Below are 12,713 nucleotides of genomic sequence, written 5' to 3' on the forward strand. Positions count from 1 at the left end.
TGCCTCAAGAACCCATAACTTCCGGTTACATAGATTTTCCGCCATTTTGAATTTTTCGAAAAACAATAGATCTCTTCCTAGGAAGTTTGACCGATCTGCATGAAACTCGGTGAACATAATCTAGGGACCAATATCTAAAGTTCCCTCTTGGCAAAAGTTGGAAAACTTACTAAAACTGAGCTTCTATAAGGCAATGAGTATTGCGGAGGGTGTGGCTCATCACATAAAGGTGTATAACATCTCAAGGGTTTCACCAATCACCACGCAACTTTGTAGGCATATGACCACACATAATCTGAGGGGACCCCTCCATTATTGACCCGATCAAACACTTGGTAGATATGTAGAACAGGACGCCTCAAGGTGACTGGAGAAATTTAACTCTAATTGGCAACTGGGTGGCGCTATAACAACAGAAAGATGCTTAAAAAATGGTTAAAATGTGACCGATCGCTGTGGCTCCCCCTGTGGCCGAATGTTGGGGTTTTTTCTAATTTTTGGTATGACTAAGTCATGGTATGGTATGCTGTACATAATCACGGAAACTGTCAGTGTGTCATTCTGTCAGTCAGTCAGTCATTCTACCTGTGCGCCCCACTTTTAAGTCAATACAACATATAAACACTAACTATCTGCCTTTCAACATGCTACCTCAACTACTAATATACAGTTTTAGCCCACTAACTATCCCACTATTGGCAATGGTACTACTGTACTGTTAATAAAGCAATCGTACTATCAAATTCATAAAAACTCTGTCTGAATACATTGCTCTTCTTAATGGGTTCAGTTGACCATTTAATCTGCAATTTCCTATGACCTGTATCCCAAACATACACCATGTGAAACTGTATGTGGGCAACTGTGCACTCAATGGGTATGGACTAGTTAAAATATATTTTCTTTGTTCTAGAAAAAAAAAAAATAATAATTAAGTAAAACCCCTTTTCCAACCACCCAGACAGTATGATTGCAGGTCTCACCTCCACAGAGTAGCACAACCTTGTCAATCTCTCCTGTGAGCTCTTTGAAACTGGTTTTTACAAGAAGGCTTTTTGAATCAGTTTTGGTTGCTTCCGAGTACACAGAGCTCCCAGACAAGGCAATTATGCCTCTGATGTTGTCTGTCATCTCTATGAAGAGGGATTATCAGTGCTTGTGGCTTTAAAGACTGGAACACGATGAGTGTTGAATCTGACCTCTGCCTGAAGCTGACGTCTGTTCAGTCAGACATCAAAGCATTGACAGCATCAATGCGGCAGCATTGCTCAGGCCCCTATGGTTAGACTGGTGCATCACACTGTTGTTTACTAGTTTACAACGGACTAACTTCATATTGTCATTCAATAAAAATATGGCTGTCTTTATGTCATTTTGATTAAACATTTTGCTTTGCTGAATTTTTACGGGACCTCAAGACTCCAAAGTTCGGGAAGCTCTGGTCTAGAGCAGTGTAGGTCGGTGGTTGCCTATTTGTTGCCTATATTTTTTATGTTTTCAAATTTATCAAAACTGGATAAATATAGAAATCCCTATATTGACAAGACTAAGAGTCTACAGTAGAGCTACCTGACTCAGAATTATGCCAGAAGTACACCGCACAGCACACAGATGATTTAAATTTCTGACTTTTAAGGGGCAGCCCTTGTCTACAGTCATTTTAGCGGCTCTGTGCAGCTGTCCTTAGGCACAGCAGTGTTTTGAGCTTAAAGCTAATGTCAGCATGCTACCATGCTCACAGTGACATCAGCCTGGTCTTAAAGAATTACATTCAATGACCATGATCTGTTAACACTATACATTTCACAGTAGTGACATGTATTGTGTAAAATTTACAGTGGGTCTGCACACGCTGAGAAAGCCTGCACACCATTTGACAGTTATCAGAACCGGCAGATGTGTTGGATCGGCCACTGAATGAAAGCGGCATATCACCATGACTGCTTGGCTCATAGAAACACAAACAAGATGAGGGAGATTAATAAGACCATGTCCATGCAGGCAATTATTTGTCAACTAGAAAGACTGACACAGCTTTTGCTCTGTAGCCCAACTTTATTTGTTTTGTCAACTGATAAACATATGGTTGCTGCCGCTAGGCTGACAGATTACTCTTCATTTAAACAGCTTTCTTGGCCCTCGCTGTTATGTGTTAAGCAGTGCACCGGCACACTGAAATGAAACAGACCCACTACCAATGGAAAGTTAATTAGGATCCTTTGTTAAGGTGGACACACAAATTCCCTGGTTCAATTATGTCACACAATGGTTAATGTTACAGCCCCACAGGTAGCATAAAGAGCAAGAAAGTCCATGTAGGGAGGAGTTTGGGGTGGTGTATAGGCCAAACAAGCACCAAACTGGGAGACCTGGGGGACCACTGTTCGCATCCAGTGTGAAACTAAAAGTAAACATTGACTTCTATAAACTTAACGTACTTATGTACTTACATTCCTAATGTAGTTATGTCACAATGCGTGATGTACTAACCTCATACGTGTTAACCAAAAACGCAATCTTATTCTTAACCCAAACAGGTAGTTTTGGTACCTAAACCCAACTGTGCCATGTATTTCTGTGAGATCACGTTGGTAACATGCTGATGTTTAGCAGGCATTTACCATAATAGTTTGTTAGGATGCCAAACTTCTATTAACAATAAGTACAAAGTACAGTTAAGTTACAGTTCTGCTGGTATTTTATCATAAACCTGGACAGATCAAAGAATTACAAGTTTATCCTCTGAGGGACAAGAATGTGTTTCATGGCAATCTAGTTGTTGAGACATTTCACTGAAAACCTCAAATGTCAGCCTATTGGTGGGGCTAAAGGAAAAGTGAAGGGATCTCCAAAGACATTAGGATTTATCCCCTGAGAAACAGAAATATCTTTATAAAATGGCATGGCAATCCATCCAATATTTGTTGAGATGCTTCAGTATGGTGGAGTACTGACCAACTGACAGACCAACAGTGCCATCCACAGATGCTCCTATGGCTAAAAATCCCTACGGATGCAGTCAGGCCACAGCTGAGATGCACAACAGCTCACAAAGCCTGCATTACTAACAGTAAGAATGGCGTTTGAAAGAAGAGGTCATTTAGGGGTTGGGGGAAGTCTGCTGACCAATATTATCACATTGCGTTGTGGAAAATTTAGGTTTGCCCTGTTTACTTTACTCCATGATGATGTAATCTCAAAGCAAAACAAAACAGAATGAAATCTGAAACCAATCCAGTTCATGCAGAACAAACAGTAGAACAGGACAGTTTTGCTTTTGTTTAATCTCTGATAGTAATTTGCTGTTTGGCTGATTTACTTCCCCATTAGGATTTCCTTTCAGATGTGCACATTAAGTATCTACGCAGGCTGGGCATGTTTGCTTTATGCTGCAAAGGAAATGCCTGCAAATGAGGAATTCAGATTAGATAGCAGATCTTCAGTCATTTGACCGAAGAACCATTTATCTTACACTGCTGCTGTCAGGTGAAATCCAAGTCCAGGAATTTTCATTGTTGGTCACACAGTCCAGTTCCACATGGACTGCAGGTCTGCCCGAGCCGTTTGCCAACTACTGAGCTCATAAAAGTTTTTGTGCTGGTTATTTTTTATGGTGCTGTGTGGCTTTAATCCTGGTACAAATTCTGACAAAATAAGAGCACATCAGCTAGAAAATACACATTCTTAACAACATATCAATTTGAAGCAATGATTTATGTAACACAGCCAAAATGTAGCCTGTGTATGTTTGAAAAGTGTAGAAAATTACATTTTGGCTCTTGAAGCTCACACAGAGAAGAGGTGTGCACTTAATACTGTACTGTATGACTTTCATGTTCATGTGAGCATTCTACAATAGTCACTCAAGTTAGCAGCTGATGCACAAGGAAAAACATTTAATATGTAACCAGTGCTCAAGTTTTGTTCAGTTTGAAGTGAGTAATGATGTTCCATGAACCACAAATTAAAAAAGTAAAGTAAATGTGTATTATGAGTTACTTACTCCCAGCTCATCATATACCATCGCTTTGTCAGTAGACTTTCACGTCTACATATGATGAGCTAGGTGTCCTGGGTGCGTCTGTTGTTGATGATCTGGGATACGGTGTCAATTTACACCTGTTATATGCATTGTGTCTTTTCAAAGTACAGTTTCTGCTTGTTAGATGCATACAGTCTTTTTCAAAATAAATCTACAGTGTCATTAAAATACCTCTTGCTTACTGTACATTTGATTCCATGCGCAACTTAAGCACGTGGTTAGGTTTCGAAAAAAACATCATGGTTTGGCTCAACATTCATACAGGAGGCAAACACTGGGCTCCTAGGTGAAAGTCCAAAGTTTGTTGGACCCATCCACCACCCCTCCCACCTGCCTTATCAGGACTCACCACCAGCTACTTAAATTACATTGTTGTCCAGTGACTGACGCTATCTGTCAGTGTTATAAACTCACACTACCCGGCGGTGCATCATACTGCTGTGAAAGGATGCCTTTTTGACATAGAACTCACTGACCAAGCGGCACTATTTGACGACTTCGGAATGAGAACGGGTTGAACTTGAGATGGCCTGTTCCTAGTAAATGGTTTGTTCCTTACAATCAATGTACTCCCTCAAGTTAAAGCTGTATATTTGTCTTAATAAGAAAATTACAACCAGCCTATTTGAAGAACAATGAATCGCCTAACATGTTATATAACACCCTAAAACAGGATTGTTGAGGAACTCAACGTGAACATACAGAGGTGACACTGAAACTGACAATTCAACATCCATCCATCCATTAATCCATCCATCCATCCATTTTCAACCGCTTACAGTCATTGTAGGAACTGTTAAAAAAATCTAGGCTCTAAATCAATGAACCTTTCATCAACATGAACGTTACAGAACAGGAAACTCTTCAAACAAACATAACCAGCAGCGTTATTTCTTCACCACCTCTGTCCTTTTGTTGCTTTTCAAACTTGTAGCATGTGCAGCTATTTGAATTTGTTCTTGAGGCAAACCAGGTGTGGGTTCATGTGAAGCCCATTGATGTGACTCATTTTAAAATCCTTTGTAAAATCCAGATTATGCTTACATCATTGTAAAACTGTTAAAAACCTGCGCTACAAAAAGGAACCAAAATTAAGGTAGCAATTCACATGCATCTTTATAAGTAGTTCCACCTCTGGCCTGATTAAATAAGTCCTATGAGTCTACTAATCTACACACCTCGCATCAGTACTTTTCCACCCCTCGGATTGGCTTCAGTGCCTGCTTAGACTTTTTTATTTTATTTTTTTATGCAGGGTTCCATAGAATACAATAAACAGTTTCAACTGTATTAAAATACATAGTTTAAACGGTAGGATCACAGATAAACATGGGTAAATGCATGAAAAAAAATCATCACATATCACCTCTGATAATGGTTTATTCATTTAAAAACACATTGTGCTCGTTTAGCACACTATTTCATGTAGTTTTTATCTGCTGGAGGGTCGCGTAGGGGAGCGTAGCGCGACAAAAATAGAAGAGCCACGTAAAATAGAGAGTTGTCGCGCGACAGACGGGGGTTGTCGCGCCCCTCCCGTTGCCGGTGGAGCCGCTGTAATTGATTAACAGGGGGGCGAGCTGCTACGGGACTCGCGCTGCAGACGTGTCGTGCCGCTGACATGCCCGGCGGAGCCCGGTGTCGTGCCAAGGTACTCACCCCTGATAGAAAGTGTTTTCCCTGGCCAGGGAGCGCGCATGCATTCAGCGAAGGTGGAGCTACAGCACTGCGCTTGATTTCACTCATGTAAATGAAAACTACCAACAATTGCATTGTTTAATTCATCGTTTTAGTGTTGTAATTTATCAACGAGGTTTTGCAAAGTAACACATGGCTCACCCATCAAAATAAATGCTTTTATTTTTCTGTACGTCTTAACGTCGTATTACACACTGCACTTAACTGAAAAAACAAGGCAATCATGAATTTTCCTCCTGTAATTTGACATATAATGCGCTGTAATTCAAGCTTTTGTAAGGAATTTGTTGAATTAAATAAACTTTGATACTCAAAATCAAGATCACTGTAATTGTTTGCTGGCCTCGATTAAGTCTACATTTATTTCACTCGAAATGTACTGTAATGGACAGATGAAGCCCGACCATCAAATGATTTATTTTGTGTGTACTTCAGATAATACTCTATAACCTCTGTGAATATGAACAAGTTTCCTCTCTTCTAGCCAATGTTACAGGGGGAAACACATTATTTCAGACTGCTTTTCCAGTCTGCCAGAGTTTGTATCCCCCACACATAATGGGCAGATGAAGCCTGATCATCAAATGATTTATTTTGTGTGTACTTCAGATAATACTCTATAATCTATAACCAGAATTTGTAAACTATACATCAATATACACATACTACAAACCTATCAATATACACACACTACTAATCAATATACTAATCTATCAATATATACACACTACCAGTCAATATACACACTAAACAATATATACATGTAGAAAATCTTAAAGTATACATTAATATATACACACACACACACACACACACACACACACACACTACTATATATATATAGTATACATACACACACACTTATGTAAAAGCTGCACATTTTCATTCTTGTGTTATTGATGTTACATTGTTTAACATATTTCATGTGGAGTTGAAATATTAAAATCTTGGTAAAATAGAAGAATCCAACATAATTCCTCAAGAGAAATCTCAATAACTTTTATAACAGAACACATATTCCATCGATTACAGTTGTTAACAATAATTGATTTTGTTACCCAATTCTGGTCCGTGTCATGCTCCTCTTCCCCACAGAAGTGACACGTGTCTGTTAGGTCATCTATAAAGAAAAAAAAGGGGAAAAAAAGAGCATGCCTTCTTATTCTCTCATCATGTATCCACATTGGCATACCATTTAGGTAACTGTAGAATAATTGTGATAACTGCAGAGTATGTTTTTATAGCATTTGTAAGGACAATTCTTTGGGTTGCCTAAACATCCTCTGATGACAAATTACTTACCAGTCTCTAGGAGGAGAGTGGTAGCAATTTGCAGCCTGTGTTGGTTTATTGCCTTTTGTGTAGCTAGAAAAGCTACTGTTTGCTTTTTCAAGAGTTTTTCAGCAAACTGAAAAAGACAGTAAGATATTTACAGTACATTAAGGAGGTTCCAAATCTATCACTTTGTAGGCTCACTAAGAGCCTACTATCATCTTACAGAGACAAATCTGCTGTCAGAGAATAATGTCTTTGTTTTTGTCATTAGTTGTGTAAAAAAATTGTTTTGGATAACATTTTAACTGAACAATAGCAGTATAATAGAATATAATAGAGTAATGTGATGGTGAGGACATTGCTCTGTATAGCAAACGTACTTTCACGGCAAAGACTGCACACGAGGTAGCATCCCTTTGTCTGGGATGTGGGACAGTGTCACATCTCCACCTTGAGACATTGCATCCCTTCCCTTGCATGAATGCCCTGAAGAAAGACAGCAATAACAATAAAATATAATTATAGCAATTGTGTCACACAAAAGTCAACTTTTTTTTCCGGTGTCAATGCCAGCAGGACACACACGTTTTTGTATGTAACAAAAACTTAATGTCAATTTTGAATTGACAGTGAACATACTTAATTACACGCTGAAATGTTAATGTATAATTTTAACAGCTGTCCTTACCTTGTTATTTCCAAACATGTCTGGATGTCCTTCTTTGACTCCCCCAGTGGATCCAGGAGCAGGGACTTTATTTCGTTTGGGTAGATGATCTATAGTTTTAAAAAATAAAATTACATGTTTCTTTACTTACTCAAGTGTATTATGAAACATATGCACTGAATTTTTCTTCATTGATATAATACAGTTGCAGACTTATATGATAATTAATCATTTTTACCGCTAATTTCCAGTGATGATGCTCATGTATGATGCCCACAATGATATCATACTCCTGGGGTTTCATCTAAAATAGAACAAAAAAGGTTGTGGGAATGTGAATGTCCACAAAACATAAACTGAAATGTGAAATAAAATTCAAATAAGTAATTCTTAATAAAGGGTGGCACAGTGGTGTGGTGGTTAGCACTCTCGCCTCACAGCAAGAGGGTTGCTGGTTGGATCCCAGGCATGGGAGCCCTTCTGTGCGGAGTTTGCATGTTCTCCCCGTGTCAGCGTGGGTTCTCTCCGGGCACTCCGGCTTCCTCCCACAGTCCAAAGACATGCAGATTGGGGACTAGGTTAATTAATAACTCTAAATTGTCCGTAGGTGTGAATGTGAGCGTGAATGGTTGTTTGTCTCTATGTGTCAGCCCTGCGATAGTCTGGCGACCTGTCCAGGGTGTACCCTGCCTCTCGCCCAGTGTCAGCTGGGATAGGCTCCAGCCCCCCCCGAGCAACAGGTCGCTCAAAAATATTAATATTTTCATTTTAAAAAATTTAAGCATTAAATATTCCTTATATTACATTCAAATTCAATATACCAATACGGACCTTCAGTCTTTGAGTCTTTCTGTTCCACATTGTGGTCATGGCATATGAGTCTATGAATGCTGCTTTGCCTGCATTCTGGCTATTGTACTCACATACCATGATTGACAGATATGCATTGATTGCCTGAAGAAAATTTAAACAGAATATATTATTTTCCAGAAAAAGACATTGCTAGCTCTATAGCAGTCTTACAAAACAGTCAAACCTATACTTGCAATTTCCTAATTTGTAAATCATGTTTAAATAAGACAATTGTACCTCACTTTCCAACTCCATGTTGGGACCAACTTGCTTAATGTCCCAGTAAAATATTTTGTAGGACCCTATTTTCGAGAGGAGCACATGCACATCCTTTCCTGCCCAGGCATCCTGTACATCTTCCAAAAACAATATAAAAAAATTGTAAGAATCTAGTAAACTGAAGTGGAGTTAGTGGCAATTAAAATGCATCAGCAAATCTATCTAATGTCTAAGTACATACATTATTGTAACCCCATTGTCCACAACATATACAGTGTCATGTCAATCATTAATTGTGATTGAGAGGTAATTATAAGAATAATGTGCTTGGATATTAACATGTCTAAAATTAAGAAATCTTACATTTCTCTGCAACAGCTTGTGTATATCAAGTTGCTGATGGTGATGCTGGTGGTATGGGTTGAGCTTGTTGGGCAGCAGGTTTGGGCAGTGCAGCAGCTGATGAGGTGGCAGGTTTGGGCAGTGCTGCAGCTGATGAGGTGGTAGGTTTGGGCAGTGCAGCAGCTGATGAGGTGGCAAGTTTGGGCAGTGCAGCAGCTGATGAGGTGGCAAGTTTGGGCAGTGCAGCAGCTGATTAGGTGGCAGGTTTGGGCGGTGCTGCAGCTGATGGGGTGGCAGCTGATGTGGCAGCAGGTTTGGGCAGTGCAGCAGCTGATTAGGTGGCAGGTTTGGGCGGTGCTGCAGCTGATGGGGTGGCAGCTGATGTGGCAGCAGGTTTGGGCGGCAGGGCAGCTGATGTGGTGGCAGGTTTGGGCAGTGCAGCAGCTGATGAGGTGGCAGGTTTGGGCAGTGCAGCAGCTGATGAGGTGGCAGGTTTGGGCAGTGCTGATGTGGCGGCAGGTTTGGGCGGTGCTGCAGCTGACGGGGCGGCAGGTTTGGGCGGCGGGGCAGCTGATGTGGCGGCACGTTTGGGCAGTGCAGCAGCTGATGAGGTGGCAGGTTTGGGCAGTGCAGCAGCTGATGAGGTGGCAGGTTTGGGCGGTGCTGCAGCTGATAGGGTGGCAGCTGATGTGGCAGCAGGTTTGGGCGGCGGGGCAGCTGATGTGGCGACAGGTTTGGGCAGTGCTGATGTGGCGGCAGGTTTGGGCAGTGCTGCAGCTGATGGGGTGGCAGCTGATGTGGCAGCAGGTTTGGGCACTGCGGCAGCTGATGTGGCGGCACGTTTGGGCAGTGCTGCAGCTGATGGGGTGGCAGGTTTGGGCAGTGCAGCAGCTGATGAGGTGGCAGGTTTGGGCGGTGCTGCAGCTGATGGGGTGGCAGCAGGTTTGGGCGGCGGGGCAGCTGATGTGGCGGCAGGTTTGGGCAGTGCAGCAGCTGATGAGGTGGCAGGTTTGGGCAGTGCAGCAGCTGATGAGGTGGCAGGTTTGGGTGGTGCTGCAGCTGATGGGGTGGCAGGTTTGGGCAGTGCAGCAGCTGATGAGGTGGCAGGTTTGGGCAGTGCAGCAGCTGATGAGGTGGCAGCTGATGTGGCAGCAGGTTTGGGCGGTGGGGCAGCTGATGTGGCGGCAGGTTTGGGCAGTGCTGATGTGGCGGCAGGTTTGGGCGGTGCTGCAGCTGATGGAGTGGCAGCTGATGTGGCAGCAGCTTTGGGCACTGCGGCAGCTGATGTGGCGGCAGGTTTGGGCAGTGCGGCAGCTGATGGGGTGGCAGCTGATGTGGCGGCAGGTTTGGGCAGTGCTGCAGCTGATGGGGTGGCAGCTGATGTGGCGGCAGGTTTGGGCACTGCGGCAGCTGATGTGGCGGCAGGTTTGGGCACTGCGGCAGCTGATCTGTTGGCAGGTTTGGGCACTGCGGCAGCTGATCTGTTGGCAGGTTTGGGCACTGCGGCAGCTGATGTGGCGGCAGGTTTGGGCAGTGCTGCAGCTGATGGAGTGGCAGCTGATGTGGCGGCAGGTTTGGGCACTGCCGCAGATGATTGGGATGATGGAGCAACCACTGAAGCTTTAGCCTTCTTTTTATCCTCCCAGTGTGGCACTCTGGGTGTGTCAGCTATGTGGAGCTTCAAATGATCAATGTTAATTTTGGGGAAGACTGCCCCTTTGTCATCCTCAAGATCTGCACTTTTCCCCTGGATTGCCACAATTTTGTAAGGTCCCAAAAAGTTGGCATCCAACTTCCCCCCCTTCCTCTGTTGGCTCCTTACATTCTGTCTCCAAACTTTGTCCTCAACTTTGAAGACCGGTGTTTTGCCACTAGAATGAATGAATGAATAATTTTTTATGTTTGTGTCATGTCCAAAGACCTATCCCTTACGGGATTATAAAACACCAAAAACATCAGTATACAATATCACATTCACTTCACTTAATTGGAAGCTACACAATTTACGTACAAAAACAAGAAATAGTTCTTTCTCCAAAAATCTAAATAAATATAATCACATATATGTTGTTCTTGTTCGTTTATCCCAGGCCTTCTTTAAATATTCATCAAGTGCAAATACTTAATGATCAAAAATCCATTTGAGTCTCTCTGCATCACTTAACCACATCAAATCAGAAATCTTACACCTGTTAACTAATTTCTGATGCAACTCATGATACAGAGGACAATAAAATAAAAATGGAACTCATTTTCAATGTCATTAATATCACAGCAAGTAGAAATCCGCTATTTTTCTGGGACCCCCCGATAACGTCCTGTCTCAAGGTGCAAGGGCAAGATTCCAGAGCGGAGCTGGGCACATATTGATCTTTGTCTTTTGGATAAAGGGGCACAAACATACTTTTCAGTGCTATAACAACTTTGTATCATACTAAATGTTATGAATTTTGGTTAATACAGTATGTCCTGTGACCATTTGATCGGATGTACATTAAACAAGGCTTCTTTAGCCAAAGACATATTTACAGTGATCACATTTTGAAATATATCCAATGCCCCAATCCTCATAAGTGTGTCTTCTACCTCACTTTCCCATGCACCTTTTACCATTATATCCCAACTGAATATTTTCTCAGCAACTCTACTCTCTGGCATTTTTATTAATCTGTTCCATAGAGCTAACATGCTAACTTTTCATCTTAGCTCACAGCTCCCATCCCATATCTCCTGTTATTGCTAATACGCGAGCGAATTTATGGACTCCGACATTTGTCCTTTCCTGTTTAACTTACCTAGAGTTTATTTTGGCCCTTGTTTTTTCTTGTCCCTTAACAAGATTTTCTTTTACAAGTTCAAGGACCTCTTGCTGTATTTTCATGTCCTGTGACAAGTCCTCCTGTGACACTACATCCTCCACAGTGCTGTCAAGCTTTAAACAAACACATTATTTGCTGTTAGAATTAAACACTTAAATGAATGTGAGTTTTGCATATGTGTTATTACTACGTCTTGACAGACAATAAACCAACCTCGTAGTGTTCTGGAACCTGTGTTGGTTATCGGGCCTCTCTGCCAAACATCAAACAATAGGGAGAGTACTTGGTGGTCATCTGCTTTTTAGTTCGCAGAGCAAACATCACCGCATCGACATACTCATCCCACGTATCTGGATGGTCGCCAGCCACTTTGCCCAGGGCTCTGAGAATAAAGGCAATTTCAAAATATTGATACTTGTGATTAGGATCATTTTTCAAATTGTATTTATATTACTCCATATGACATTTAAGTGGAAAGGCACACTGTAAAATAAATATAAACGCATATTAAATGACAAGTATCAAATCTTTGTGCTATAACAAAGGATTCACCTCTGAATTGTCCCATTCATGCGCTCTACCAATCCATTTGTTTGTGGATGGTATGGCGAACAGAGGCTTCTTTTGATGTTAAAAATTTGGCACACTCCCTCGTTGATCTGCAATCATAAGGGAAAATTGTTTGTAAGAAAAACGAACAATTCCAAAAACTATACTATTCCCAAATTTGACACATATTGCCAAAACAAAATTAACAAGATGTAATTAACAAGATGTCAGCACCAAAATAAGGTGCTAT

This window comes from Epinephelus moara, chromosome 16 (genome assembly GCF_006386435.1).
Source record: "Epinephelus moara isolate mb chromosome 16, YSFRI_EMoa_1.0, whole genome shotgun sequence".
NCBI classification, from domain to species: Eukaryota; Metazoa; Chordata; class Actinopteri; order Perciformes; family Serranidae; genus Epinephelus; species Epinephelus moara.